Source organism: Chrysemys picta, chromosome 8 (assembly GCF_011386835.1).
Source record: "Chrysemys picta bellii isolate R12L10 chromosome 8, ASM1138683v2, whole genome shotgun sequence".
Classification (NCBI taxonomy): Eukaryota; Metazoa; Chordata; order Testudines; family Emydidae; genus Chrysemys; species Chrysemys picta.
In genome coordinates this window covers 6,057,963-6,079,820 of record NC_088798.1, presented here as the reverse complement: position 1 = coordinate 6,079,820, position 21,858 = coordinate 6,057,963, and the positions used below count along the sequence as shown (strand labels likewise).

General features: G+C 47.1%; 1 pseudogene; it reads right to left on the bottom strand.

Moving 5' to 3' along the window:
• The window catches only part of LOC112058654 (cytochrome P450 4B1-like), a 34,113-nt pseudogene extending 13,142 nt beyond the window's left edge, over positions 1–20,971 (bottom strand).
• Between the last annotated feature and the right edge of the window lie 887 nt (positions 20,972–21,858).

Below are 21,858 nucleotides of genomic sequence, written 5' to 3'. Positions count from 1 at the left end.
CCACCAACTCCTGGTGAATCAGTTCCAACCCCCCCCTGGGATCTACAACAGGGAGAAATTAACCATCCCCCCTCCTTCCTCCCACCAACTCCTGGTGAATCAAGATCCAAAACCCCTTTGGATCTAAAACAAGGAAAAATCAATCAGGTTCTTAAAAAGAAGGTTTTTTAATTAAAGAAAAAGGTAAAAATCATCTCTGTAAAATCAGTATGGAAATTAACCTTACAGGGTAATCAAACTTAAAGAGCTCAGAGGACTCCCCTCTAGTCTCAGGTTCAAAGTACAGCAAACAAAGATAAACACTCTAGTAAAAGGTACATTTACAAGTTGAGAAAAACAAAGGAAAACTAACACGCCTTGCCTGGCTATTTACTTACAAGTTTGAAATAGGAGAGGCTTGTTTAGAAAGATGTGGAGAACCTGGATTGATGTCTGGTCCCTCTCATTCCCGGAGAACGAACACCGTCCCAAAACAAAGAACACAAACAAAAGCCTTCCCCCCCCCCAAGATTTGAAAGTATCTTGTCCCCTTATTGGTCCTTTAGGTCAGATGCCAGCCAGGTTACCTGAGCTTCTTAACCCTTTACAGGGAAAAGGATTTTGGAGTCTCTGGCCAGGAGGGGTTTTTATAGTACTGTACACAGGACAGCTATTACCCTTCCCTTTATAGTTATGACAACTCCTAATAATAGTCCCTGTGTCTCCCTAAACAATTCCCCTTCCTCCTTTCATTCTCTGTCTATAACATGCTTTTGGAATCAGAGGCAATATACAAGTGAGAGACATGAGCATCACTGCCATTGATGTACAGACACACAGCAGCCTAATTAGTATTTAAAGAGGAGATAGACTAAGCAGACCTTTTGGTAAGGTACGTCCATCAACAAATGTTACAGGTGCACCGAGTTCTCGTGCTACGGCAGGTACCGGAGGGTAAAGACGAAGAGTCTCTTTGATACACATGGTGGTGTAGGTCATCTTCCCCAAGTCATCCCTGAAAGGAACCAGAGGCAGAGATTGGGGACAACTGACAATGGCCAAAAAGATATTGTTCATATTTTCTACAGAGATTCACCGGCAGGCAGAGCTGTGACCTGGAAAATAGAAAACTGAAAGGTGAACATTATAACCAGTAAATCAAGCAGATTGTAAACAGATGGGAGTTCTCACTGCGACAGCCAAGGAGGAGCGAGAGCAGTGGGGAGGCCCTGCTTATGCAAGCCAAGTAGAGGAGGGAGAGTTCTCGCTCTGGTTTTATAAGAGAAGAGGGAGCTGCCCAGCTCCCTTTCTTTAAAAGGAGCTGAAAAGGGAAGAGTGATTAGAATGGACCCACTTAGGCAAGCTTCTCTACCTCTCCACCTATAATATATAGAGTTATTAGGGCTTAAGGCAAGAAGGACCATTAGATCCTCTAGTCTGACCTCCTATATATCACAGACCATTACATTTCACCCAGATCCCTCTGAAATGAGCCCAGTTGTGCCCAATAGTTTGTTTGACTAAAGATATCTTCCAAAAACGCATCCAACCTTGATACGAAGACATCAAGAGATAGAGACTCCACCACTTCCTCTCATTCTTTGTTCCAATGGTCAATCACCCTCACTTTTAAAAATGTGTCCATTTTCTAATTGCAGTATGTCTGGCTTCAGCTTCTAGCCACTGGCTCTTGTTATGTCTTTCCCCACTAGATTAAAGAGCTCTTTAGTACTTGGTATTTTCTCCCCATGAGAGACACTGTAATCAGGTCACCTTTCAATCTTCTCTTTGATAAACTAAACAGATTGGGGGGGAGGGGATCCATTTAAGTTATGCAACTTCCACTACATGAATAATGTAGCTGAAGTCGTATTTAGATCGAGTCACCACGGTGAGTCGACTGCTGCCACTCCCCCGTCGACTCCTCACATCCAACACAGGGGCTAAAAATGGGAAATCATCAAGAATCATCAACCTTGATGGTCCTCCATTCAAGTGGGTTCACCCCAGAAGAAAAGGCTGCCCGAAGTCCAGGAGAACTAGCTTTCCCAGTTGGGAACTGGGGGGTAGGGAGAGAGACAACTGGGGTTAATAAACTGATCACCTGATAGGGGTTTAAAAGTTATTTGGGAGGTGACTTGAAAGGAAAATAAGTTCTCACCATTGAACAGTATCTCTGTCCCCCAGAATCTCCTTGATCTCTTCCCTGCATCTCTGCTGGTGCTCTGGGTGCAGGGCCAGGCAATACAAGAGCCAGGAGATCCCACTGGCCGTGGTATCGTGACCCGCAAACATAAACGTGCTCACCTCAGCACGTAGGTCTTCATCAGATAATCCAGCTCCGTTTTCATCCTAACAACACATGGCTTCTATCAGGTTTCATGGGCTTTCCCAGGAAAGAGACATGAGGTTTCCTGCTGCTCAGAGCGTAAGCGACAAATGTGTTAGAAAGGAAACCCTGGAGCATTACATCTGGCCCGCGGGACCGTCCTTCCTGGCCCGGCCCCCAAGCTCCTGACTTGGGAGGCACACCCCCAGCCCCTCCCCTGCTGTCGCCCCCCTCCACAGCCTCAGCTCGCTCGCTCCGCCGCCGGCGCAATGCTCTGGTCAGTGGGACTGTGAGCTCCTGGGGCAGCGCAGCTGCTGAGCCGGCCTGACCCGGTCTCTGAGCTATGTGGTGGTGGTGGCAGCGTGGCCCAGATCCAGCACCGCCAGCCACCGGTGCTCCAGGCCGCACGGTAAGGGGGCAGGGAGCAGGGGGGTTGGACAGAGGACAGGGGAGTTCAGGCTGGGAGTCAGGGGATGGGGGGGGGGGTGGATGATGGTTGGAGGGAAAACAGGGGGTTGAATGGGGGCAGGAGTCCTGGGGGGCAATCAGGAAGAAGGGGAGGTTGGATTGGGTGGTGGGGGCAGTTAGGGGCTGGGGTCCGGGAGCAGTCAGGGGACAGGGAGAAGCAGTGGTTGGATGGGGCAGGGCTCCTGGGGGGGCCATCAGGAATGAGAGGAGGGGTTGGATGTGGCGGCGGGGATCCGCGGGCAGTCAGGGGACAGGGAGCAGGGGTGTGTGGATGAGGCAGGGGTCTCAGAGGGGCCGTCAGGGAACTGGGGGCGTTGGATTGGCCAGGAGTCCTGAGGGGGGCAGATAGGAGGTGGGGGCCGGGCCACGACCCCCTCCCATAACCGGCCCTCCATACTATTTACGAAACCCGATGCGGCCCACAGGCCAAAAAGTTTGCCCACCCCTGGCTTAAATGGTATGCACAGTCCTGCATAATTACATTGCCACCCAATCATTGCTGAGTTAAAGTGATCATTTCTATAAAACGATCACTCTTTCGATCTACAGGAGTCTGCTTATGTCTTGCCAGTGACTTTATTTTAGGTAACTGGGACTAAGTGCGGTTTATAACCCAAACTGCACACGAAAAAGGCTTTAACTATGCACACAGGGCTCTGTATACTGCCAAGTTCTGCAGCCACAGAGTTGGGGCAGAATCCATCCCTTGTGTCAAAACTATGCTTCTGAACATTGATGAATCCGGCCAATCAATTTTAACCTTTTCCCTGAACAAAAAATATATTTTTCGGACGCTGCTGTCCACAATGCCCAGGCCTCTCTCAGTGATGCTACTCGAAATGCTTGTGTACTTGGCTCTGATCAGTTCTTGTAACACTCACTTTAGCACTCAGAAGGATGTCCAGAAAGTCCAGGTGGCGCCTCCTCTGGATCTTTTCAAGCTGTCGCTCATCTTTAAGGAACTCCTTTCTTCCTCTGATCACTTTATCTGCATCAGGGAAACATTAAAGTAATTATATCCCATGTGGAGCGATATGTGCACTGTGATTCTCCAGAACCCTAATGGATCCCAAAATACCCGGGAACCAGAATTCTTTGATTCTCATACTTTCCGAAATGAGATGGATCACTCTGCGTGGCTTCTGGGGGACGTAAAGAATCTGGGCCACAGCAGAGCTGCCTGAACTACCTACACCGATGGGCGCTTCTCCCGTTGGTGTAGGTACTCTACCTCCCTGAAAGGCAGTAGCTATATCGATGGGAGAAGACCTCCTATTGACTTAGGGCTGTCTACACCACAAGTTAGGTCAATATAACTATCTAGCTCAGGGGTGTGATTTTCCACAAAGCTGAGTGACGTAGTTATACTGACAAGTCTGTAGTGTAGACTAGGGCTTATCTTGGAGCCTGGAACAAATCCTTAATGAGAGGTGAGAAGAAAATAGTGGGAAATACCCGTATGGTGATGTGCTAATCTGCAGGCCTTGCGGAATCGATGCCCTTGAGAACTGAGCCAGTAAACGAGATTGTTGTGATGCAGAGGCGTCTGGATTCTCAGATGCACCATCAAGCTGAGGTCCACGACCGTTTGGATATATAAGTTGTCACTGCAGAGAGAGAGTCAAGGGAGAGATGGATAAAGACTGGGCAGCGAGTTTGAGCGTATTGGGGGAGAGATTGCAAAGATTTCAGAACGGTTGATTTTAATGGTACGTGTGTGGTTAGGGCAAGACCAAGCTCACTCAGCATGAGAACAATGTGAACAGGCGGTAATGCAGTAGACTGCCTCAGAGAATGGACTTTTCCTTCCAAAGCATTCAGGCCGGCCTGCACAAGGCTAAGCAGTGTTCCCGGGGAATAACTTGAGTGTTTGTAGTTGAATGCCTTGAGCTTGCAGCACTTCTGCCTGGCCTTGCACCCCCAGTGTAAGTGTCTGATAAGCCATGTGCCCTGTTCTATGAGGTGCCAAGTGCCCTCAGCTCTCCTTTATTGCAATAGGAGTGGCAGGTGCTCCGTGCCTTCCCAGTCACTAGTCACATGAAAACCTAGGGCTGATCTTCATCACATTGAATTCCATAGCAACCCCTCCCCCCACTAACTTCAGAGCAAAATCAGACCAGGGTGCTGGAACAATTTGTGTAGTGGGGGTGCTGAGAGCCATTCAAGCAAACTGTAAACCCTGCATATAATGGAAAGCACTTCAAGCCAGCGGGTACAGGAGCACCTCCAGCACCCCCAGGTTCCAGCACCTCTGGATCAGACTCACTATGATTTTACCTACTCTTAGATCTGAATAGCTCTATAATACGATTGACTGTATAGGAAACAGATTTCTTGGTTTGTCTTGAAACAATGCCCTCTGTCTCAGTTAAACAACAACAATCTCACGTTTGTTACCACCCCCACCAAACAACACCTCATTCTCATAAAGATCCGCTGGTGGCATCAATACCTGAGTAGCTTCTGCATTTAAAGGACACCAGCACGTCTAGATCCTGAGGCAGGCAGTAAGAGGTGGTGAAGTGGGTCCCAGCACCCCTGATCCCAATATTCCCGTGTTAGTGACATGAAGATCAAGAGGCTAATGCATCCACTACTTCTATCACATCTGTGTAGTTCCCAGATCGGACACAATTGCACTTCACTGAATTTAAAGTCATTTTAGGCCAACAAGAACTTTTCTTCAGGATTTGACATCACCTGGTACTGACCTGTCAGTCTGGCAGTTGCTCTGGTAACTGAAGGTGGATTTCATGATGCTGTCGAGAGTCATCAAGCTGACATGTTCAAAGAGCTCCACTGAGTCATCCTGTGTGATCAGCTGTTCCCATTTATCCTATTGGAAAAGAGTAATGAGAAGGGAGAACTTTTCTTGGGAGTACAGAATCCTGGTTACAGCCGTTCACTTGGGTCTGGGCCACCTCCTGCATCTGGGGATGTTGGGCCTGTGGGCAGGTGGCTGTTATCTTCAACGGTCCAGCTCCAGCCAGTTTCACTGACAGTCTTGAGATTAAACCCTGGGTTGCATGGGAGGATGAGAGATGGCAGGAGCACCTTTAACAGGGCTCAATGTCTGCCAAGTCATCACAGGTCACTCTGTGGAGATGTGCAGTGGGTTAGCATGGGCTCGCTTCTGCTCACTGTCCTACACTGCTGCAGTGCTGGGAGCCGACCCAGCATGCACCGGGAAGAACACTCTAAATGTTTTTAAATCATTCGAATCTACTAGGTAAAGGCTCTTAAATCAGGAAGCAGCACTTGGAGGTTTGAACTCATGACAGTGCCAACAGCCGTTCCTACCAGCATCACACGGACAGAATCTGCCATCATGGTCACGTAAGATTTCAAAGTATCATAGTGAAACCCTGGCGTCAGCAGCCTCCGACGCTGGAACCACTTTGGCCCATGTAACATCAACAATCCTTGCCCTATGGAGGAGCACAGTGCAAAAGAGCTGGTTAGATCACTTCCTACTAAGCAATGGATGATTTCAGGTGGCATGATACAATCCAGCTATAATATGAATGAATATCTGCTCGGTTCTATCCAGTGTATTCATCAGAAGGATGAGAGTTTTTCTTCAGAACATAAGAACATCCATACTGGGTCAGACCACTGGTCCGTCTAGCCCAGTGGTTCTCAACCGGGGTATGCAGAGGTCTCATCAACTCATCTAGATATTTGCCTAGTTTTACAACAGGCTACATAAAAAGCACTAGTGAAGTCAGTAGAAACTAAAATTTCATACAATGACTTGTTTATACTGCTTTATATACAATACATTGAAATGTAAGTACAATATTTATATTCCAATTGATTTATTTTATAATTATATGGTAAAAATGTGAAAGTCAGCAATTTTTCAGTAAGTGCTGTGACACTTGTATTTTTATGTCTGATTTTGTAAGCAAGTAGTTTTGAAGTGAGGTGAAACTTGGGGATACGGAAGACAAATCAGACTCCTGAAAGGGTTACAGTAGTCTGGTAAAGTTGAGAGCCACTAATCTAGCCCAGTATCCTACCTTCCAACAGTGGTCAATGCCAGGTGTTTCAGAGGCTATGAACAGAACAGGGCAATTATCCAATGAGAATGTTGTCTACTCCCGCCTTTTGGCAGTCAGAGGTGAGGGACATCCAGAACATGGAGTTGCATCCCTAACCATCTTTGTTATTAGCCATTGATGGACCTATCCTCCATGAACTTATCTATTTCTTTTTTTGAACCCAGTTAGACTTTTAGCCTTCACAACTTATCCTGGCAATGAGTTCCACAGGTTAACACTGTGTTGTGCGAAGAAGTACTTCTTTTGCTGAGTGACATCATTAAAAACCGTGATTTCACTTAGAGTTTTTTGGAAAACCATTTTTTTCCCCCTGTGAGAAATTTCGAATGAAAAATCTTTGTTTGAAAATTTTTAATCAAAAATTTTCAGTTTTCCCTTGGGAACCAAACCAAAATTCATTTTGAATCAACCTTTCTGAAATTAAATGTAAGCTTTCAATTTGTTTAGACTTAAAATGTCATTTTGTTTCAACTAAAACAACCAAAACAAAATGATATTTCAAGGCTAAACAGAACATGTTTCACTGAGAAATTTCCTGCTGAAAGCTGAAAACTTGGGCCAGAATTGATATTTTCCCCCACAAATTTCAGTTTCAACAAAGCCATATTTTTTTTAGGAGAAATCTTTATTTACAAAAAAGTTTAACCTGTTTTAATTTCAATCCAGACAAGGAAATTCAAGGTTAAGGCTCAAAGATGATCTGATGCACCTCTACCTCGATATAACGCTGTCCTCGGGAGCCAAAAAATCTTACTGTGTTATAGGTGAAACCGTGTTATATCGAACTTGCTTCGATCCGCCGGAGTACGTAGCCTCCCCTGCCCTCCCTCCCACCCCAGGAAACTGCTTTATCGCGTTATATCAGAATTCTTGTTATATCAGGTTGCGTTATATCGGGGTAGAGGTGTACTTGTTTATATTTGTCACGTATTACCACATAATATCATGTGTAAAATATTGTATCTAATGTGCTCTGAATTAAACCTCTGAAATATCTAGTTACAATGATGACATGAGTAAAGGGATGGAGCTTTAGCCCCGTTTCTCCATCTGAACTCTGATTTCTCCACTTTCCTGCATTTCATTCACACCTTTCCAGTTACTGTCACAGTCGTTTTTGTGAGTTAGCTATTAAATACTATCGCTCTGTATCTACGTGGCACAACAAATGGTGCGGCTTCCCTCATGAATATCACCAGCAATACTGTTACATGAGGTAAATGAGAACGAAATATGATAGTACAAACCAATCCAGGGAACCAGGAAACTGTATATCCGAAGAGACTTAGGGTCTGTAGAATTCAATAGAGAAGAGAAATATATTATTAGGGTAAAATGATAGAGAAGGTGAATAAGGTGCTACTCACGGTGACTAAGGCATCAAAATCTGGTCCTATATTAGTCAAATAATTATTAGAATTTCTTCTAAGCTTTAATCATGCTCTCGTTAGTAGCAAAATCTGTATTGGGAAGGACAATCTCCATACAGGAAAACTCTTACATTTTATATCAAGGTTCCAGTCAAAGATTCTAAAGGGTTAATAAATGTCTGACAGACATTGTAAGCATGTAACACAGAGGAGTAATATGTGTTGTTATAGGGGGTTATAGCCGCATCAGAAAAAGGCACAATAGATGGCTATAAGCAACCTACTGACCTCTTGGACTCCTCTATAGCAATTAACATGCCATTTTCCAATACATCAATTCTTTCTAATCATTGACTATTTATAAATGGAGCCGTAGTAAAAAAAGGTGACCACAATTCTCTCTATTTAGAGCATGCTCTTCTCCCTCATTCATCCATCTATCCAGATTCATTCCTATCACCATAATATCAGAGCACTGGGGAAAGACCAAATTGGGTTGGTTATGCTTAAAACCCCTTCCAATCAATCCATCCCCTCCCAGTCTGCATTTTCCACCTTGTGCCTGCTCAGACGTGCTCTTTCCTTTAGGAATATTGACTCATTAGCCCCCGATTCTCAAAACTTGAGTGTTGCCCCTGAGTCAGGTCCCGTCTGCACTGATAAAAACATAACTCGAGTGTGGTGGTGCTTTTAACTGAATACGCTTGGCCCATCGAGGAAGAGGCTACAGCTCTAGTGAACACAATCTGTCATTTTCCAGGCATGTGCAATGAGCCAACCTCTCTGGAGTGTGGGCAATGCGGATTGAAATGGACATGAAGGGCTGCATTTTCAGACTGGTCTAAATAGGTCTACTTTTTTGCACCGACAAAGTTGCAGGCATAAATAATTACAGGCCCTGTGTATCAGGAGCCAGAACCTGCTTAGCTGGTGTAAATCACGTTCAGTGCTTGGGCTTCAGCACTTGTTAATTGCTCTTCGATGGAGAGTGATCATTTTCTGTGTGAGGATTGAAAACAGTTGATCTAAATGCTCACAAAATACACTGATTTCATTCTGTGCCAGTTTCCATCTTAAAACAATGGCATTTTTTTTAAATAGATGCTTTTCACTTCACCCTTAAGTAAATATCCATTTCTGAGACCTCTGCTTTACAGATAATAGCATCGAGTGGCATTTGCAATATGGAATGATATTATGATCACTCAGATATAAGAGGTGTTATATTTTTGGACCCAGCAGAGAAGGAACTGCTGGAAACACAGCTTTGTGCTGTGCTTGCTTTATTGTTCTAGCTGAAAAACGGAAACTAACAAGAAAGTGAGGCGCATAGCACTGGGAAGGAGAGCGTGCTCAAACATTTAGAGGGGCAGGACATCACAAGATGCAGTGTCTTTACCTCCTCCACTGTAGACCGCCTTAGCATATTCAGGGTGGTTGATCCACAAGAATCCTAAGAAACCACCAAGCCAGACGGGGTGACAGTGTGGGTATTGTTCTGCCCAGGATGCTGTATTGTCTAGTTCATCCTCTTGTTGAAGCTGTGTTGTAAATTAAAGGTAGATGTAGTTCAAGACAATAGTTAATAGGCCAAGTATGCGTATGTGTCTGCATTTTAGTAATGCTATTGATTGGGCTTGTTACAGTCAGGGGACTGGATTCGTCAGATGAGACAATAGCTAGCAGGCCTAGGCAGGAATGCATGTTAAATGTTGCTTAAGGAATCCTTCCTTCGACCGGTCCCCTCGCTTCCAAAAGGAGAACTCTGAATGCCAACAGTCCTGCTACTCTTAAATCGGTTTCTAGGGAACAATGAGCAGGGGGCGTTGGATGGGGTGGGAGTTCTGAGGGGGGCAGTCGGGGGCTAGAAGTGGGAGGGGTCGGATAGAGGGTGGGGGCCAGGCTGTTTGGGGAGGCATAGCTTTCCCTATCCGGCCCTCTATTCAGTTTTGCAACCCCGATGTGGCCCTCAGGCCAAAACGTTTGCTCACCACTGGTCTAGTAGTTGAGGTTGGTCTATGATCAGTTTACACAGACACACACATAGTACAGTCCCAATTGCTACCTTACTGGTTTCACACCCACACTTACCCACCCATCCAAACAAAAGTACAGTCCCAAGAAACACACACACACACCAGTACAGTCCCAAGACACACACACACACACACACACGCACGCACGCACGTGCTACAGTCCCAGTTGCTACTTTACCATTTGAAGGTGGCCATACAGCCAGTGGGTGGGAGGTCCTGGGAAACTTTTGAAGATTTTGAGGAGTTTCTGCCTCCTCCAGTACAGCTGGATTGCTTTCAGAACCACACAGGCGAGACACACCACGGCCATCAGCTGAAACATCTGGGAGACAGCTCCATTCAGCCATACCCCAGAAGGGTTCATTACTGTCTCCAGTACAGATTTCATGCGGCTGCCCTCATTCGCAGGCACTGTATAAAACCCCCAACCCTGTCAGCTTCTGCTGCGCTCTGTACTTCCTGTATGCACAGAGTCAAGCTTAAGCTTGTCTCTGTCACCAACAGAAGCTGGTCCAATAAAAGAGATTACCTCACCCCCCTTGTCTCTAGAGTAAATCCTATGAACTGCATCCTCCACTGCAGCTACGCTGATTCACAAATGCAGCAGATTTACCAAATGGTAGAACCCAGGGAAGTGGCCCAGGGAATTGAAGCAGTTTTGTCGGAGAAGTTAAGGAGAGGCAGCCGGAGGCTGCTATCTGTAGGGTCCCTGGGCTGGGACCCAGAGTAGTGGGTGCGTCCGTCTCCCCCCCACTCGCCACTAGGGAAGTGGCTGGACTATAGAGCTGGGAGATACTTCCCCCTTCCCCCCCAGAAGGGGGAAAACGTGGATGGTTGTATGGACAGAGGGCCGAGTCATGAAGAGGACTCTGTGGTTCCTGGAATCAGGCATTTCTGCAGGCAGAGAAGGCGGCGGGAGAGGCCTCACCAGAAGAGAGCTGAGAGAGCTAACCCCCGAGACAGCCAGCAAGAGGTGTTGTTCTGGTGAGTGAATCCCGTCATGGTGCCCCAGAGCTGCTGAGAGCTCCAAATGACAGAAGCTTTATAGGGGAGGGAGCTGTCTGCTGGCATTTCTTGGTGAGCCAAGGGAAATGACAGGATGGGCCAGTCCTCATTTGTGTTTCCCATATGTGGCAGTTTGGGAAACTGTGGTCAAAATTCAGTTACATTTTAAATCTGGGGGTAATAAAACACTGTTATCCCTGTGGGTAAGAAAAGAGGAGGAGAACTGCACCAACTATGTCTGCAAATATGGGTCACCCTAACCATCACTGCAGTCTGGCAAGGTTGGGTACTGGAGCCCCGACAATATGAAAGAAGGAGGAGGGGCTGCTACCTTAGGTGGCAATGCTATCTCTGGTAGCAAGTATTGTGCTCAGTGCTATGTCACTGACCTGTCTCTGAAGAGTGGAAGAGAGGGAGCTTTCATGAAGAAGACATGGCTTTGCAGACAGTGGCAGACACAGAGGTGTTATTGGGGCAGGTCAGCTGAGGAACTCTAATGAGGGTCCCTGCTACCCAGCAATGAGAGGAGTAATCAGTGCAGCTGGGTGAACTGGTATAGCTCCCGGAGCAGATCGGGCAGCGCTTTCCACTGGGGCTGAAGATAGACCTGCCTGAATTCCGCTTAGCCGTGACAACAAACCGTGAGTAACGTTTTCTTTGTTTTGTACAATGGACTCAGTGCTTGTGAGGAGAAGTGTTGCCTGTCAGGGCACCTCAGGGAGTATGTAGTTTTCCTATGTTTCTGGGCAGGGGCATGAGTCAGTGTTGTTTGCTACATTTTCAGAAGGAACCTTAGACATTTGAACCAGCCCTTTGTACTGCCTGTAACCTCTGGTACAAGGGTCACACTGATTTTTGTTGCTGGTTTTCAGGAGTTATTGCAAGATGGGTTAGGTCCTTCTTAATTTACATTCCTGAGTCCTTTCCCTGTTCTCATCCTCTTGTTTTAGCTTATCTTGTTCCTATCCAGGGATTAAACTGTATTTTTTATGTGGACTGAGATTCAATGTGTGACGGATTAGATCACAGAAACCCGCTTGGGAGCTGCCACCTGAAGTGCAAAGACTACTTCTACCCCTGCCTTCCCTGCCAGCTCAGGACTCCAGCGCCCTGTCTTGCTGAGCCAGACACTCCCGTCTGCTCCAACACAGACCCAGGGTCTGAATTACTTGCCCCAACGCTGCAGGTTTACCTGAAAGCAGCTAACAGAAGTGTTCCTGTCTTTAGCACTCAGGTGCCCAACTCCCAATGGGGTCTAAACCCAAATAAATCCGTTTTACCCTGTACAAGGCTTATGCAGGATAAACTCATAAATTCTTTGTCCTCTATAACACTGATAGAGAGATATGCACAGCTGTTTGCTCCCCCAGGTATTAATACATACTCTAAGTTAATTAATAAGTAAAAAGTGATTTCATTAAATACAGAAAGCAAGTCACCAAGCAAAATAAAATAAAATGCGCAAATCTATGTCTAATCAAACTAAATACAGATAATCTCACCCTCAGAGACACTTCAGTAAGTTTTTTCCTCAGACTGGACACCTTCCAGGCCTTCTTTCCCCTGGAACAGCTCTTGTTCTAGCTCAGGTGGTAGCTAGGGAATTCTCCATGATGGCTCCTCTCCTGCTTTGTTCTCCTCCACCCCTTTATATATCTTTTGCATAAGGCGGAAATCCTTGGTCCCTCTGGGTTTTGACCCCCCCTCACTGAAAAAGCACCAGGTTAAAAGATAAATTCCAGTTCAGGTGACATGATCACATGTCACTGCAAGACTTCATTGCCCACTTGCCAGCACACAGGTATACAGGAAAACTTACAGGTAAAACAGAGCCATCTGCAGTCAGTTGTCCTGGTTGATGGGAGCCATCAAGATTCCAAACCACCATTAATGGCCCGCACTTTGCATAATTACACTAGGTCCTCAGAGTTATATTTCATATTTCTAGTTTCAGGTACAAGAGTGATACATTTATACAAATAGGTTGACCACACTAAGTAGATTATAAGCTTTGTAATGATACCTTACAAGAGACCTTTTGTATGAAGCCAGCTATGCCCCTCTGCTATGTACATCGGCCAAACTGGACAGTCCCTACATAAAAGGATAAATGGACACAAGTCAGATATTAGGAATGGCAATATACAAAAACCTGTAGGAGAACACTTCAACCTCCCTGGCCACACAATAGCAGATTTTAAGGTAGCCATCCTGCAGCAAAAAAACTTCAGGACTAGACTTCAAAGAGAAACTGCTGAACTTCAGTTCATTTGCAAATTTGACACCATCAGCTCAGGATTAAACAAAGACTGTGAATGGCTAGCCAACTACAAAAGCAGTTTCTCCTCCCTTGTGTTCACACCTCAACTACTAGAAGAGGGCCTCATCCTCCCTGACTGAACTAACCTCGTTATCTCCAGACTGATTCTGGCCTGCATATTTATACCTGCCTCTGGAAATTTCCATTATATGCGTCTGACGAAGTGGGTCTTCACCCACGAAAGCTCATGCTCCAATACATCTGTTAGTCTATAAGGTGCCACCGGACTCTTTGTTGCTTTTTACAGATCCAGAATAACACGGCTACCCCTCTGATACTTTGTGTGAAGCATATTTCAGTTACATTATATTCAAACTCATTAGCATATTTTCATAAAATCACATAGAGTGTAACGTCACACTCTCACCCATCATTAAATTCATTTAGTGCTTGCTTAGGACACTCATTGCTGGCTCAACCCACACAGATGGCCATACCTGACACACAGCCTTCAGACTAGATGTTGATAATGTTGTTTCTGAACTTCGGTTCTGATCATTGATGTTACTTTCTTGTCCTGCTCCCCTAACAACGCAGGGTTTTGCTTCCAGAAAAATCTACTGTCCTGAATCAAGTTGTCTCCCCATGGGTAGCCCCTGGGAACAGCAAACATCTCAGCATTTTACACTCCAGAATATGTCACCGAGTAGTTGAAGATTATGAATGTGTTTATTGAAATGCTCTCACCAAAACCTGGACAAGTAATTGAGTATTCAAAAAACACCACAACTCTTTATTAAGGGATTCAACTACAGAAGGCATTGCCAGATCCATTCCTGAGAAAACTGCACCCGATTTAGTAAATATGGATCTCCACGAGCAACTTTTATAACGCACAAACCCTGTTCTCTCTTGCAAATCCAGAGCAACGCCGCTGAGATCAATGGAATTATGCAGTGATTTACAACTGAGTAAGTGAAATCAAAATCTGGCTTTGACCATTGATTCAATCAGATTGCATTTAACAGGACAATTTTGCTCCCAACACTTTTTCCATCTTGGCCCAAAGATAAATGGGAAGCTCACTTCCTAGTGTGGAGAGGAAAATACTTCCCCCTGCTACTCTGGCAGACATAATATTAAGATCCTCGTTGCTTTGTAAGGTGGGTCGGAAGGCATAGATAAAGGGCATTGGAAAAGCCAAAAGAGAGAGAAGTTTCTCTATACAGAATATAATGATGCCCTCACTCTACTGGATTTTAAAACCAGTGATTTCCTGTTGTAGTTTCATTTGTGTTCCTGTATATGGCCGATCTATAAACATCATTGACCAAATTCTCAGCTGGTGTATATTGGCATAGCTCCAAGTCAATGAAGCTATGTCACTTTACAGTGGCTGAAGATCAGGCCCCATAAGAATGTCTCCACCCAGCCTCACCCTTCATTCTCCCCACACACTAGTACGGTAACTTACTGTTCCTCAGATTTAAGATGTGCAAATCTACTAAGAAAGTCTTGTGACTTGCAAGCTTTGCTGAAAAAAAATAGCAAAGATAGTTTCAGAATGAAATATCAAAGATATTAGGAAAGTTTCTTTAAATGCAAGTGTAATAAATTGGAATAAATTGCCTAGGGAGGTTGTGGAATCTCCATCTCTGGAGATATTTAAGAGTAGGTTAGATAAATGTCTATCAGGGATGGACAGTATTTGGTCCTGCCAGGCGGGCAGGGGACTGGACTCGATGACCTCTCGAGGTCCCTTCCAGTCCTAGAATCTATGAATCTATGTATTCCAGTCCTGGAGCGCAGGATAAGCTCAGTTACTTCATTAGGAGGTGTAGTCAGGTCAGGTGAGAGTTCGAAGTGGAGGAGGGTTAGGGCAAGAGCCACTTTCAACTCAGTCATGGCAAACTGCTGCCCGATGCAGTTCCTGAGAAGAGAAGGAAAAACACTCAGTCTGTACGGGAGATTTATGGGCTAAGTCATTAATGGTCTGACTCAAACCCACCGGAGTGTAAAGAGAGGTACCTGCTCTAATGGACAGGGAGTGAAGGGGAGTCTGGGTTCCATTACTGACTCTGCCACTGAGTCACGTCCCTGTCCTGTACCTCAGTTTCCCCTCCAAGTCTTTGACTATTTTGATTGTAAGCTCTTCCAGGCAGGGTTTACTGTCATGACCGCCACCTTGACTGACACATCGAGGACTGACTCAGGGACCTCCAGAGCTAAAACCATGAACACATACAGCTTAAGATAAATACCTGGGCTCTCTAAATGTAACAGACGAGTAGCTTCTGCAGATTGGGCAGAGAGGGGAACGTCTAAACACTCTCATCAGTGGTTACCCTGCCTCTTCCTATGTGTATGTACAGGTCCTGGCACAGCGGGGCCCTGTAATATTGGTTAGTGCCTCGAGGTACTACTGTAATAAAAATAATATATTTATAGTCAATGGACTTGGGATCAAGCACTAAAGGACAATCTATGATAATCATCGCTTCTGAGAACAATTAGAGGTACACGAGGTAATTTTCTCTCCGCTCTTTGTAGTTTCCAGTTTTCTGGTTGTAGGTTTCACGTAATTCATTAATTAATACGTCACCGTGGTTCAGCAGCAAAGGGCATAAAGGCGAAGGAATGCTGATCAGACAAGTTGTCTTGTGAAAATCTCAGGGGGTCAAACACCTGGAAGAAAAGATCACTTGTACTCTAAAGACATTTAGTGACAAAGCTACTGCTGGGTTTGGCAACTGTGTTCACACAGCAAGGTCCATTTCTTCCCTCGGCTAGTTAGATGATCCCCCATCTCCTCTGTAACTGAGGGTACAATTGGGCCCCATTCTGCACTGACTTGCATCCAGGGGTAGGCACCACCATGTTGCACGACGGACACTTGACAAAATTACCGGACTGAGTGACGGACGTTGGCGGGGGTTGGGGGTGGAGGTTATGTCATTCAGTCATCATTCAACCTGTAAAATAAAGCACAATTGTCCACACTGAAAAAACCCAGTAACCTAGCTAGCTAGTTAATAATAATAATAAATTCAACTCACTTTAGTGTTTTGAATGTACCTCACCACGGCAGTCAATATTTTTTTTGTGGGATGGGGCATTGAAATAAATATTTATCCTAAAACCATATATCCAGTGCATTGTTGCCACTACTTATTTATTGTTCTTGTTTAAATAATATGTCTGTTGGGAGGATGAGGGCGTGTGTGTGTGTAGGCAGGAGGAGGATTAGCATCTCCCACTGACCAGGGTACACCATTTACTCCATGTCTGGGACCACGGGATCCCTCTCCTCTGTTTGTGTCCCTTACCTGGGAGATCCCCCATCGTGTCACTGGATGTGGGAAGTGGAGATGGGGGGGTCTCTCAGTAGAGCAGGGTTTCCCTTCCCCTCATGGTGACTAGGGCAAACTCCTGGGCAGCGGTTATCCCAGGGTGGGAGTGCATCTCCTCTACTTCCTGTCTAGGGCATCCCCTCCAAGGGGCAGGCTTTGGCTGTGGGCAAGGGTCTGTTGTGAGCAGGAGCCAGGGTGGAAGAAATTCTGGGGGGGGGCCTCACCTCTGGTGGCTCCCCATCATCCCTTGTCCCTGCTGTTGCTGAGAAGCTAGGCTGAGGGGGGCTATGAAGTGGGGGGGTGGCACTGAGGGGCTGGAGCTGGGCTGAGGGGGCTGTGAAGTGGGGCGGGGCGGCACTACTTAAAGAGCTATTCTCACTGTAACAGCCAGCGCCCCTAAGGTATGAGGATTCATTCTATACTTGCATGGATCCCCCTTCATTGTCTGTGGTGCCTTTATGGGCATCGTCCTTCTCATGGCCACTTTGGGGCTATCTGGAGCAGTGACCCCATCTGTCATTTGTTCTGTGTTTGTACAGCATCTAGTCCTAGAACAATGTGGCCCCGATTTAGTCATAATCCCCAGGTACTACCACAACAGTAATTATAATAATTAGAGCTTCCTACACTAGAAAGGGAGAACTACGGAAGACTCTGGGATGTCATGTAGGAAATGTTCTGTGCTGCTTTTCCTGGGAACAACTTAGATACTATGGTGGTGGGTGCTCTAGGAAACCCTAAGACAGACACATTTCTGAGGATGCAGGTGTTTGGTTCCCATTTCCCGTTGTGGGTGAGTATAGAAAGTGCCCCAATTTAACGGTGAAGAGCTACGCATTTGGGAAGGGTATAAAGGAGGGAATTGCAATAATCGACAGAAGAGACAAGCTGGAAGAAGAGTCTGAATGGTTCTCTGTGGAAATAACACTTGGCCTTTGCAGTGGGAGAGGGCATCAAGTGCAAACCTTTCTGAACTAAGCGCCAATGACCGTACCTCCATGGCCAAACACAGTGTTGGCATAATCAGGGTGGTTGACTGTTAAGGCAGCCATGAAACCTCCAATCCATTTGGGGTAGGCATGGGGTACTTTTTTGCCCAAAACAGCAACTTGTTTAATTCTCCACCTTGAGAAATCTGCAATGATAGTGAAAAGAGAGTGAGGGAGAACTTAGGGAGAAAGGGGTGAAGTCACCTCAGCCTGGAAAGTCTGTACAAGGCCATCTGGGCCGCTCGAGGGCTCTCTGTGGGAGATAGGGAGCAGTGGAGTGGATTTGCCATGAGAGGCTCTGCCCCTTGAGATGGAGGGAAGATGCCATGCTGGCCCCAAAGTGGCTGGGGTAGAAAGGACCCAAATCTACACACAGTGGCTACGCAGTTCCAGAGGGAGCAGCATTGCAGCTCTGTCTCCTTTGCAAATCACAATGGTAAAGCTTAACACTCCCCTTGCACTGGGGAAATGAGGTAGCTGCTTGGAAAATTTGCTATTTTTTTCAGAGAAATGTCAAAAATTAAACTTTGTCAACATTTTTCTCTGAATTTTTAAAATAAAATACTGAAACCCCAAACCTGAAAATGTTGGGGGTGCTTGAAAGCTGTTTTAAGTTACAATTCTTAGGTTTAAAAAAATTTCAGCTTAAAAAACAGTTTCTGGTTTTGCATCAAAAAAGGAACACCGTCAAAAATGAATTTCCCATGCAAAATTTTTGCTTTAGAAAAAAGGTCGTTTTTTTGGCGAAAATTGCATGTTGATGAAAAAATATTGACATTGCAAGAGGCAAAGCAGGGCAGAACAAGGCTCAACATTTTAAACCAGCGACACTCAGACCTCAGTGCGTCAGGAGCCAAATTAGTGATCAACATTCCCCAAAAGAGCCACAGTAGTGAGAATTCATTGCTTCATTTACTATAGTACTATAGATTCATCTTTAAACAGTATGACAGGGAATATTTAATTTATATCTATCTATTTATCTAGTATTATTATTATTTATTATTATTCTCATAGCACAATGACTGACCAAGTATTATTATTTTATTTGTCCCTGTAGCGAGGTGGTCTGGCTCCCCGCCGCCCCAGAGGGGGATGACCCTCTGTGGACACCAAAGTGGGAGGAGCCAGGAAACCCTACGCCTGCCCCTCAGAGGTCAGGGCGAAGGACAGGAAGTATAAAAGCCCGACCCCAGAGCTCACTTGACTCTCAGCCACCGGAGTGACTAGACACTTGTGGCGTAGCTCCCGGTGGGGAGACCAAGGAGATTGGCGGCCGACCCGAGGACTGGCCAGACCAGCCAACGCCTGATGGTAGACCGAGCCCAGAGATGCTGCCAAACCTACCACTCGCCCATTACCCCAAGGGAGTGCCAGGCCTATCATGTGCCAGTTACCCCGAGGAGCTACCAAGCCTACCACTCGCCAGCTATCCCGAGGAGTCCATGGTGTGTGACCCCGTGGAGGATGCCGTCTGGATCCAGGAGCCTCTAGAGAGGGAGAAAGGAAGTAGCCCTGGGGTAGCTGCCCCGAGTCCGGCTGCAACACTGCCAGAGCCAAGGTCAGTGTGTTGTGGTCAGGATCCCCACTGACACAGCAGCGGGTCTTCTGCCGCTGCTAGGGCCCCGGGCTGGGACACAGTGGAGTGGGTGGGCCTGCTTCCCCCCTACCACCCACCTCGCGGGTGGCCGTCTCCCCCTCTCCCCGGCCACTCAGAGCCAGGAGCCTGGGGTTTGCTGTTCAACCTGTTTGCTCAGCCCCTGCCTGAGGGCCGGAGCTACTGCCTGTTTATATTGAACCTGTTTGCTCAGCCCCTGCCTGAGGGCCTGAGCCACTGATTGTTTGTTGCCCTGCCCTGATCCAGGACCTGGACCTGCTAATACTGAACTCTTTGCTCAGCCCCTGCCTGAGGGCCTGAGCTACTGACTGTTTGTTGCCCACCCTGATCTAGGGCCAGGGCCTGCTACTATTCAACTGTTTGCTCAGCCTCTGCCAGAGGGCCGGAGCTGCTGACTGCAGCTAATTCCCCGACACAACTGACCAAAGTAGCGAGGCGGTCTGGCTCCCCGCTGCCCTGGAGGGGGACAAGCCCCGGCCAACCAGCTTATACTCCCCCACAAACATGGCTAGGTCTATACTACCCGCCTGAATCGGCGGGTAGAAATCGACCTCTCGGGGATCGATTTATCGCGTCCCGTCGGGACGCGACAATCGATCCCCGAATCGGCGCTCTTACTCCACCAGCGGAGGTGGTAGTAAGCGCCACCGACAGAAAGCCGCAGAAGTCGATTTTGCCGCCGTCCTCACAACGGGGTAAGTCGGCTGCGATACGTCGAATTCAGCTACGCTATTCACGTAGCTGAATTTGCGTATCTTAAATCGACTCCCCCCTGTAGTGTAGATGTACCCCATGACACTAACATACGATTGTGGCATCTGTTAAAGGGTAGGACAAGAAAGCCACCGCCTGCCCGGATCCTTTCCTAACAAACAGATTTCACAGACCCCACTCACTGTATTTACCTTCCCTCTGCCTATTCTCTGTTGACCCTAATCTGGATGGTGTGTGCGTATACATAACTGCATAACCCCAGGTCTTTCCCTACCTGAGAGCTGTGGCCATACAGCCAGTGGCTCGGGGGACCTGGGAAACTCTCAAAAGCTTTGAGGAGCTGTTGTCTCTTGCGATACAGCTGGATTGCTTTCAGCAGCACGTAGATGAGACAAAATCCAGCGGCCAGGTACAAAAGCAGAGAGGAAGAGGTCGCTATTTTCTCCAGTGCAAATGCCATGGTCCTGCAGCTTCTGTGGCAGTGACAGACTCTGAATCTCTCACCGTGCTCACATTCCTTTTGGGTCTGGATTAGCTAATAGTCAAAGCAATATAACTCCCTCCCCTTTCCCACACAAGCTTGTGTGGAATGCTGTGTGCCGAGTAACCTATTGGGAATGTACAGGCGAAAGTTCTGAAGTTCTCACCAGCAACTGGTCAGACTTTGCTTGGCAGGAGAAGACCCAACTGTCCTGTGAGTTCATCTGTCCTTTCCCCCTACTTCAGGCATTTAGCAGTGCCCGAAGGAAACTTCTTATTACAGAGGATGAAGAAGAAACTTCCCATGTGGACAGGGTTATCCTATCACAGCAGGATTTCTTGCACCCTTTCTCTGAAGTCGCTGGTGCAAGCCAGGATTGTCAGAGAGGAGGAGGATGAACTAAATGGACCTCTGGTCTCATCCAGTCCATATGCCAGCAAGTCCTATGTTGCATGGTAGAAGGTGCACAAACACCCACAGTGCCGCCTAGTGGTCAGGCGGGGGTCGGAAGGCTGTCTTCCCATTGAAAAAGTGGTCCTGCCTTTCAGTGCCCTGCCCCAAGATGGGAATCCTCCGAGAGGCAAAGGGATTTGGGGAATGGGCCCTTGGGCAGTCAAGGTCTATTCCAGAAGGGCTATCATCTTAGATCAGTGGTCCCTTAACGGTGGGGCACGCCTCCTTAGAGAAGCCTGGAGGAACGTTCTGGGGGGCACGGTGGGGTCTGGGCCGGCCTCCAGCTCCACTCTGGCCTACCCCCTGCTGCAGCTCCAGCCCCAGCTGCGGCCCCGTTCCTGCCCCTGACCACAGCCCCACTCCCAGCCGCGGCCCCAGCAGAGCCGGCCCTGCTCTCAACCGGAGCCCTTGGCTCCCGGACCTGCTCCTGGGCCCAGCTCCTGACCTTGGCTTCTGGGGGAGGCACGGACCAGATGAGGGCGGATGACAAAAAAGGTTTGGGGACCAGTGCCTTAAGTGAAGGTCCCTGGTGCTGTAATGTCCTCTGGGAGTGGATAGGAGAGCCCGGGTCTTTAGTCTCCACTGGGCTCTGGATCGGGGCCAAATGGTGGGCAGTTACAATGGACACATTGGGGTGTCAAGCCGCTTCCCCTTCCTACCCCTTTAGCTTCATGGAGTAAGTCACTTCAGCCAAGTCTCTGACCTGCACGCTCAGTCATTTCTCTCTCCTTTGTAGGTTCCC